A 10,898-nucleotide genomic window follows, 5' to 3' on the forward strand; every position below is an offset into this window, starting at 1 on the left:
CATGCTACACTTGGTATCAATTTTCTGTTAGGCTATTTTTAGCATTGCTATAAAGTAATAAATTAGGCTGGGTGATATGGTTTGAATTTGTATTCCTGTACAAATCTCATATTGAATTGGAGAAGGGGCCTGGTGGGAGGTGACTAGATCGTGGAGGTGGATCTCCTCCTTGCTGTTCTCTTGACAGTGAGTGAATTTTCATGAGATCTGATAGTTTAAAATTTTGTGTTACTTCTGCCTTTGCTTTCTCTCTCTCTCTCTCTCTCTGTCTGTCCCTCTGCCTCTCTCTCGGTGTCCTGCCACCATGGAAGATGTGTTTGCTTCCCCCTTTACTTTCTCCAGATTTTTAGTTTTCTGAGGTCTCCCACTCATGCTTTCTGTTACAGCTATGGAACTGTCAGTCGTTAAACCTATTTTTTTCATAAATTGCCCAGTCTTACATAGTTCTTCAGAGCAGTGTGAGAATAGACTAATATGCTGAATAATTTATAAAGAAAAGAGGTTTAATTGGTTCACAGTTCTTTAGGCTGTGCAAGTTTGTCTCCAGTATCTGCTTCTGGTCAGGACTACAGAAAGCATACAATTGTGATGGAATTTATAGAAGGAGCCATTGGATCACATGGCAAGGGTGGGATCAAGAGAGAGAAGGGATGTTCCCAACTGTTTGAAGCAACCAATTATTGTGTGAATTACCTGAGTGACAGTTAACTTATCACCAAGGGGACTGTGCTAAATCATTCAATAATGCTTCACTCTCATAATCCAGTCACTTTCCACTGTACCAAAAGAGGGTCTGGTTGCTCACCACTTGTAGAAAGAAGCCAAAATAGTAAGAGCAGGATATAATAAGAAAGACAGTAAATTTTATTACTGTTGTCAGCAAAGGGGAAAGTGGCCAGAAGCACTTTCAAAATTTACCACTTCTTTCAAAATTTACCACTTCTCAATTTCTGTAGATAGGGCAATGATTTAAGAAGAGGGGCTTGGAATGCAGAAGAGGCAAGGTGGGTTCGGATGTGCCAGGTTGTGTGACACACTCCAGTGGTTTATCTTGAATTATTGTTCCATCTAGTGAATGGGGAGAACATTATGTCCTCAACCTGGTTACAAATTAATCACAGAGAATCTTGCAGTTACTCTGTAACTGGGAGTGAACTCCAGCCTTGAAGTAATCTCCTGCTGGGAAGAGAATTCCAGAAATGCCTGCAGCATGTTAGGATTTGATCCCTGAAACTTCTAACCAGTATATGGTCAGATAAGTTATCATGGTGTGTGCTTAACAGGCATCTAGGTAAATTAATGTGCAGAAGGCATGGGAGCTTAAAGTGGGAAAGGAGAGTGGAGTTTTAAAGCACATTCTCATGCTCTATTTCAAGATGAAAGAATACACATCTGTTGATTGTTGCAAAGCTGTGTCTTGAGACTGGAGAGAAAGAGGAAATAAAAAAGTTTTTAAAATGTGGTTTGAAGCTAAGTTGCTTGGTTACACACTGATATAATTTTTGCAAAGGTGATTTTAATATCTCTTTTGGCTTTCATACATCTTATTCTTAAGTTTGTGGACATAGAGATAAAAAAGCGTGAAAATCAATCTGGCTTCTTGCTGCTGATAGGAGCATAGTTAAGGATTTAATCACAGGGAAATAGGAGGGAAATATTAGATTAGAAAAAAAGTTTTCTAATCTCTAAAAAGAAAAATAATTAGCTGTGTTTCAAACAAAAATCCCCAAAAATAATTTTATCTTTCATTAGTTAGGTGTGGTTAGTTTACTCATGTTGTTTTCAATATTATCTCTCTATGAAAATCTGGGAATTTTTGTCCTCTATTCTAATGTAAAGAACACCACTGTTATCAGGTAAATGAGTCACAACAACCTTACATACAATCTGCTTAAACATCTCAAATTTCACAATCCTCTCAACATTTACAATTTTATGTTCTGATCCCAGGAGCTTTTCTTCTTTATCTTCAAACAAATTTAACTTTCTGGTAAAAAATAAAATCTCCCAGAGTAGGGTTGAGCCAAGATTCTCAAGCCCTTTTGTCAATCTCTACCTAAACTTGCCTCAACATTGCCACAGGCAATGTCAGCTTTCCCATTAGATTACAAATTATGCTTTTAAAAAAAACTTATCCAATCTAAGGCAAATACAAAAAAAACTGGTGTAGGTCCCTTTGATGTTTGGGGACCAGCAGGAGCTCCCTTTGGTTCACCCCACCTTTGATAGCATTTTGTGCCCCAGTAGAAGGGGCCCACTTAACCATAGCCTTTACTATGACCAGGGTAATAGGTATATTTAGTTGAATAATATTCTGGTATTGATAAAGCCAGTCCCATATGGCTTGCATACGAAGCATATCAGTTGCTTCATCTGGGGAACTCCACCTGGAATTTTACAGGGTGAGTTGGGCAGTCTCTTTCTCAGGGTAATCAAACTTAACAATGGCAATTATTCTGTCCACTAGGCTGGTTGTTTTCTCAGGAATAAACTTTTGTGAAGCTGGGTCACATATATTCTTCAGTGATTATTTAATCGTGAGCTGTGGGACCTGCATAAACTCATGCTCTTTCATTCTGTAGCACTTAAAATAAAAAATATTGTCCTTAAAGTAGTTACTTTTCCAATACATTATAGTAAAGGTTTCTCAGAAACTGATTATATTACTCTACAAAATGGAGCAATTTCTTTACATTACACCCTCTGGGTTTAATAGTTAACTTGGCTTTCCCTTTCCCCGCATTGACTAGAGGTTCTTGGTAACTACAGGTCTCAAAAGTAGCTTTGTTGCCCTGGCTTAAGATGTGTATGTTTGTGTGTGTGTGTGTGTGTGTTGTGTGTGTGTGTGTGTGTGTGTAGCTTTGAGGCTAGTGGCCTGAGCTGAGAAAGACCCACATAAATTTGGTCCAGCCTTAAGGCAAAACCCAGCACTCTTTTACTTTCATTTTAGCGATTACAGATAGCAATAACTGAGGGAATTAACATTTTGTAGTTTTCTTATTAGTTTACATTTTGTTATGCATTCACTGAACTAACTCCCTGGGAGTGTGGCTATCATCCATCTCTAAATTTCCACTGGTAACTTTGACCTTTAGTAACCGAATGCAGCCCAGCTGCAGCTCCTGAATGTGGGTGACCGTGTAGCCTCCCAAGAGTCAAAAGTTTCTCATTCCCTGAGTTTTCATTTTTCTCTTTATCCATTTGGTCTTATGTTTCTATCTATCTATCTATCTATCTATCTATCTATCTATCTATCTATCTACCCCATCATTTTTTTTCTTGAGATGGAGTCTCTCTCTGTCTCCCTGGCTAGAGTGCAGTGGCACGATGTCAGCTCACTGCAAGCTCTGCCTCCCAGGTTCATGCCACTCTCCTGCCTCAACCTCATGAGTAGCTGGGACTACAGGTGCCTGCCACCATGCCCAGCTAATTTTTTGTATGTTTTTTTGGTAGAGATGGGGTTTCACTATGTTAGACATGATGGTCTCAATCTTCTGATGTCATGGTCCACCTGCCTTGGCCTCCCAAGGTGCTGGGATTTCAGGCATGAGCCACCACACCTGACCCATCCTTCTGTTTTTATAAACCTCACCCAAAAAACCTTTGTATTCTACAACTATCTTAACTCTCAGTGACATAAATTCTCAGTGACCATACTGAGGGTTACTTAATTTAACATAACGTGACTCAGATTTTATACTATTAGAGAGAATTTTGAGATTAAATTTTCCAAATTAATGTTACCAAATACGACTATAGTCATGTGAACTCAAAGGTATCCAAGCTAGCTTTTGTTAGTGTGATAAGCACTTAACTTTTCTTTAAGTCAATTGATTAGAGCTCTTTCATATATTTTGATATTGAAATATCACTTCCACATGACACAAGTAATATATGAATATAACAGAGATACAGACAAAGGCAGATGTTGGGAACAGGCCCCCCAGTTTGGCCATAAACTGACCCCAAAACTGGCCATAAACAAAGTCTCTGCAGCACTGTGACATGCTTGTGATGGCCATGACACCCACACTGGAAGGTTATCAGTTTACTGGAATGAGGGCAAGGAAGACCTGGTCCACCCAGGGCAGAAAAGTGCTTAAGGCATTCTTAAAGCACACATAATAGCATGAGCGATCTGTGCCTTAAGGACATGTTCCTGCAGCAGATAACTAGCCAGAGCCCATCCCTTTGTTTCGGCCCATTACTTTATTTCGCATAAGGAATACTTTTAGTAAATCTTATCACTGGCTTGCTGTCAATAAATATGTGGGTAAGTCTCTGTTCCAGGTTCTCAGCTCTGAATCCTGTGAGACCCCTAATTTCCCACTCCGCACACTATATTTCTGTGTGTTTGTGTCTTTAATTCCTCTAGCGCCACTGGGTAAGGGTCTCCACAACTGAGCTGGTCTGGGCAGGCAGATCCAAAAAATGTTTTTCATTTGTCTGTTTTCAAAAACTGTCTCCCTTACTTCAGACTATGAATAAAAAGAAATGTTACAGGATTTAACAAAAGTTTAAGGAGAGAGTTACCATCCCAGGCCTTCTCAAAAGGAAGGAAGAGCTGAAGCAGCAGGATATAGCAGAAACTAAACTTCTACTAATCAGATTACACAGTTTAAAAAATGAAATATTCTTGCATTAACTCAATATTTTAATATAATTTTTATAACCAATTCATTAGTTTTGTATTAGTTTAATTTTAATATTAAAGTCCATTACCAGAAAGACTATTATAATCTCTTTTTAATTATAGCCAACTTACTCATATATATTTCATATATGTATTTAAAATAAATTTCATTTTACTAAACTTACTATGACTTACACAGATTATTCATAACATACTTGGCTTTGGGGTTTGTCTTAAACATGCATCTTCTTCAACAACCTGTTATTTTATTTTAGAACAAAAATTTACAATACAAGATTTGTTTTCATGTAATCTTTCTTACCAAAGGTATCTTTTTATATGTATGTTTCTTTAAATATCTCTTATTCCCTAGTTTCTTTTGCCTTGTATAATATATACACTTTAAATAACTGTTGAACTAGAAGAAATAATTGTCTTTTAATAAGAAAACATTTTTTAAAGTTTCCTTATAATTTTTGAAATCAAAAATTACCCATACATTTAACAAATATCTATTATTTAATATACCTTTAGATTCCAAATTATATGACTTTCATTTTATCAGTCATATAATAAATGTATTTAATAGTTTGCCTAGATTATTTATAAAAAGTGTAACAGTCATCCCTTAGTTATTTTTTAAACTATGTTTATACCCTATGAATTTCAGGTATTTACCTAAGAAACTTAAGGTTAAATATATGGGTATTTTTCCAATAACTCAGGATTTAGTTGCTCTCATTAAGCCAATAATATTAAATGTTTTCTTTACTAAAAATTACACAAGCAAAGATCATTTAGTTTGGTGCTGGGTTCACAGTTTTATAAACCTTATGCCAAATTTTGGCACCTTACAATATTTGGCAGGAAACAAAAATATTTGGCAAGAATAAGTATGAAACCACTTGATCAATAAGTGGAAAGAAAAACGCTAACAATTCTTAAGACATCTCTAATATTAGTTTACCAATAATTTCAAAGCTAGTTTTTTCATTAAAAATTTTACTTGATTCACATAGACTTGAAAAGCCATTAGGTTTATTATTTCCTTAATTTCTGAAATCTCCTTAACTTTACTTTTATTTGGTTCCTTATAGCTATAACACATAAAAAATACACGTATGTACAGATAAACAGACACAAACACCCTCATACAAAGATTCTACAGATTTTACTTTAGAACTCCAGACATGAGATATTGATACAAACTCACTGGTTTACAAATAATAATAATAAGAAGAAAAAAACCCCAAAATAATGGTTCTAGCCAAAAAGTGATTTTTTTTTCCTCAGTAGAAAACTAGCAGTAGATATAAAGCAGGTAGAAAAAAATAGAAAAATAGAGAACATAAAAACTTTATAGTTACATGTAAACCTTTGGGTCTAAATTTTCACTTAGTGTAATTTGGCCATCAGTTTAAAATGTGCAAAACAGAACATAATATGTAACTATCTGGAGCCCTAGAAAGTCTGATATTCCATTATCACATAGTTATAAAGAACTACCTGAGACTGGGTAATTTATGAAGAAAAGAGGTTTAATTGACTCACATTCCACAGGGTGTATAGGTAGCATGACTGAAGAGGCCTAAAAAAACTTATAATCATGCAAGAAGGTAAAGCGGAAGCCAACATATCCTACATTCCTGGAGCAGCATGAAGATGGGGTTTGGTAATACACCCTTTTAAACAACCAGATCTCATGAGAGCTGTATCACAAGACAACACTAGGAAGATGGTGCAAAAACATTAGAAATCTCTTCCATGATTCAATCACCTCCTACCAGCCTCCACCTCTAGCACTGAAGATAACAATTTGTAATAGTTAATTCTCACACGGCTAATAAAGACATACCCAAAACTGGGTAAATTATACAGAAAAAAGGTTCAATGGATTCACAGTTCAGCATGGCTGGCGTGGCCTCAGGAAACTTACCATCATGGCAGAAGGGGAAGCAAACATGTCCTTTGAGCAAAAGGGGGAAAAGCCCCTTATAAAACCATCAGATCTCATGAGAACTCACTCACTATCATGAGAACAGCAGCATGGGAATAACCACCCTCATGATTAAATTACCTCCCACTGGGTCCCTCCCAAAACACATGGGGATTATGGGAACTACAATTCAAGATGACATTTGGATGGTGACACAGCTGAAACATATCACAATTTAACATGAGATTTGGGTGAGAACATAGAGCCAAACTGTATCATTCTAGCCCTGAACCCTCCCAAATCTCATGTCCTTCTCACATTTTAAAACAAAATCATGCCTTCTCCACAGACTCCCAAAGTCTTAACACATCCCAGCATTACCCAAAATGTCCAAATAGTAAGTCTCATCTGAGACAAGGCAAGTCCCTTCCACTTATGAGCTTGGAGAATAAAAAACAAGAGAGTTACTTCCAAGATCCAGTGGGGATACAGCAACTGAGTGAATGTTCCCATTTTAAAAGGAAAAAGTTGACCAGAATCAAGGGGCTACAGGCCCCAGGCAACTCCTAAACCCAGCAGGGCCCTCATTAAATCTTAAAGCTCCAAAATAATTTCCTTTGACTCTATGTCTCACATCTATGGCACACCAGTGCAATGGGAGGGCTCTCAAGGCTTTGGGCAGCTCTGGCCCTGTGGATCTGCCTGTCTTTTCCTCATCTTCCTATCTTTTTCTGAGCCCTCCAAACTGTTCCAACCTCTGCCCATTACCAAGCTCCAAAGTTGCTTCCACATCTTCAGGTATCTTTATAACAATGCCCCACCTCTCTAGTTTTCTGTATTAGTTTGCTGTCACATTGTTCTCACATCTTCTGTATTACTTTGTTCTCACATTTGTTCTCATATTGCTATAAAGAACTACTCAAGATTGGGTAATTTATGAAAAAAAGGGGTTTAAATTACTCACAGTTCCCCAGGCTGTATAGGTACCATGGCTGAGGAGACCTCAGGAAACTTACAATTATGAGAAGGTGAAGGGGAAGCCAACATGTCCTGCCTGACTGGAGCAGGAGGAAGTTGGGGGGAGCTGCTACACACTTTTAAACAACCAGATCTTCTGAAAACACTATGATAAGACAGCACTAAGGGGGTGGTCCTAAATCATTAGACGGGGAAGGCCCCCAAACTTCTCCGTTTCACACAAATGCTTGCAAATGGGAGCCGCATGAAACCAAAAAATTGCCCCAAAAAAGTTTTGTCCTTGTCTTTCCTCATTCTTATATATTTTCCCACTTTTTTTCTTAAAAGGAGGAACCAAACTGTGTCCTAGGGTTTTTTGTGTGGTGCATCAATGTGTGCTGATTGTAAGTGAGACTCCACATGTTTTAACGTTGAGTTGTTTCTGCCTTCTTACATGTCTTAGTGAATCTTTGAAATGCTTGTTCTTCAGTGCCGTAAAGAAAAGAAATAGCACTTGAACATGAATTTAATTTCTTCAGCAAGACCCTTTTTTTTTTCTTTTTTTTTTCCTTTCTGCCAAAAGGGTGCACTCACCAGCAGTTTAGTCATGAAAGTACACCAAACAGAGGATACAGGGTCATTTATAACTTGATGCATCCACCTTACTGCTGTGTCCTGTTTCTACTGGAAGGAATAAGACCTCATATTCTGTGTTTGTCCTGATTGGCTAGCAACTTAGAACTTTTTAAAAGAGGCAAAGGCAGAGGAGAACAAAGGAAGGTGGAAGTAACTTGTGGAATGCTGAGAAAGGTAAAAACACTTTCAAATAAGCAATAGGACAAGTCTATGACCTAACGCTTTCTTGGACCAGTGCAAGCATGCCAGGGCAAATATTTAGGCTAAACTGTGGGAGCTAAGAACATAAAGTACATTGATTTCTTTATTACGGCTAGTGGATATTTAAGAATGTTAGCATAGGTCTTTGAATAAATTTTGCTTCTAAGACAAGTTACTATTTATTCTCAATTAGATGAGGAGGAAAGTCTTGGAAGAGGCACCTCTACTTTACTTTTTACAGTAAAGCAGACTAGGGTCACTGGAGCAGTTTTGTTGTTTGAGGTATTACCAGGAGTTCTGGAAAGGGTTGTCCTTTCACAGTTGAATGCAAAGACTCTTATAAAAAAAAAAAAAAAAAGAAAGCGAATGGGGCAGAGTGTTTCATTTGCATAAGACATGAAAAACTGGTTAGGATTGGATGTCTTATTTGCATATATACAAATTATTGTTAGCTCCACTTCTTCCCTCTAGTGTGCACGCAGGTCCTTAGCCTGACTTACTGCATGTTGTTTTATTTTGCTTATTTGGTATGTGTCACTGCGGATGTGTCTGGTTCTGTGTAACTTTATATATACAGCTACAGGTCTGTCTTAGACAGGCACTCTGTGCAAGTTCCTTTATACGAGTATGCCTGAAAATAAAAGGTATGTGATCACTGAAGGCCACCATGTACAGGCAGAGCTCACTTGTTGCACAGAAGACAAAGGCTTTGGACTTTGCTTCCTTATCTGCGCTTGCAGCTTGATTTCTTCCACACTGTTATTTTTTGGGGGAGGACTTCTACCAAGAAACTTGTCCTAACTATTTGCCTAACTGGTTCCTTATTTTCCTCTTCTCTCATTAGTTTCTCTCTCCAGACATCTATCACCTCCATGAGGGCTCAAAACACTGAGTGATCAGCTCTTACATGCATTTTCTAGATGAGCTTTTTTAAACTCATTGTGTTGGCGGGGGTTCTCTGTTTGGCCACTATACATCATGAAGTTTTAACACCCCAGACATTCCAAGTGGGCCCCCTTGGCTGGGAGGAGTAAAATGCCCTTTCTCTTCAGAGCTGAGGAGCTCAGTCTCTGGTCTCTCATTTATCTGTGAAAATAATAGTTCAGCTTCTCATACAAAAGTGCAGAGAAGCCATTTGAGCTTATCTTTGGGAAAAAAGGCAATGGAGAGGACCCTTTAGAATGAACTCCTGAAGTATAATTAGGATTCTGAAAGACAACCTCCAAGGAGAAAAAACAGAAAAAATGTTCAGAATAAATCAAGGACTATATACCAAAAGGAGATCCAGGACTCAAGAGGACTTACCAGTTCCACTGGAGAAGAAGCTCAAAATTGGAGAGGCATTCAGTGGGCCTCTGTTGCTACCTTAGCTTCAAGTTCAGGCAAGTTTTATGGTGTCCTGAGTTTTGTCTGAGGCCCCACATGTTCAAGTGTCAAGTTGTTATTGATGAAAAGAGTCAAACACTTTAAAATATTTAAAGAGGTTTATTCTGAGCCAAATATGAGTCAGTAATGGCCTGTGATATATCCCTCCAGAGACCCTAAGAACATATCATCATGGTGCTCAGGCTACACAGTTTTAATGCAATTTAGAGTGACATTAGACATCAATCCATACATGTAAGTTATATATTGACTTGGTCTGGATAGGCAGGAAAACTGCGAGTGGGGCTTCCAGGTCATAGGCAAATTCAAGGATTTTCTATTGGCAATTGGTTGAGTTATGTTGTTGTCTAAGTTATAGAATTAACAGACAAAAATGTCCGGGTTAAGATAAGGGGCTGTTAATACCAAGGTGTTATCATGCAGATAAAGTTGTCAAGCAACAGGCTTCAGAGAGAATAGATTGTAAATGTTTCTTATCAAAATTAGTGAGTCTGTTCTATTGGTTTTAAAGTCTGCATTGATGGTAGTGCTAGTGAGTTTTTCCTGAATTCAGAAAGGGAGGAGGGTATAATGAGGCATATCCTATCCCACCACCCCACTTCCCATCATTGCCTCAACTAGTTTTTGAGATTAACTTTGAAATGCTCTTTGCTGAGAGTAAGGGTCCGTTTAGATGGTTGGGGATGCTTAAAATTTTATTTTTTGTTTACATCTACATACAGTTGTTGAAAATTTGAACAGTAACTACAGGAAAAATAACCCAGTTAGATGATATTGATTCTGAAAACTGCTCTAAGTTTTGTGCATAATATTTTACCTAATGTCATCATCAAACTTCTGCTTATTAAGACAGAAACCACAACCATGTCTTTTCTCCTACGCATTTTTTCCTATCTCAGATATTATCAGTAAATTCAAATTTTAAATTAATTTCTTGCATTTAACTGTTAACAATTTATGTTTCATTCTATTAGGTTGACATGTCTCAGTAACTAATATACAATTTTTATCGTTTTCCCTGTTTTTAAACTCTTACCTTTACATACCACTCTGTGTTGAGATGCAAGAGTTTCTTGCTAAAGAAAAGGTTGATCTTGTGACTATCCTTTAAAACTTGAGTAAATAATTATTTGCCTATAAATTATGATT

The sequence above is a fragment of the Gorilla gorilla genome, chromosome 3, assembly GCF_029281585.2.
Source record: "Gorilla gorilla gorilla isolate KB3781 chromosome 3, NHGRI_mGorGor1-v2.1_pri, whole genome shotgun sequence".
In the NCBI taxonomy this organism is placed as follows: Eukaryota; Metazoa; Chordata; class Mammalia; order Primates; family Hominidae; genus Gorilla; species Gorilla gorilla.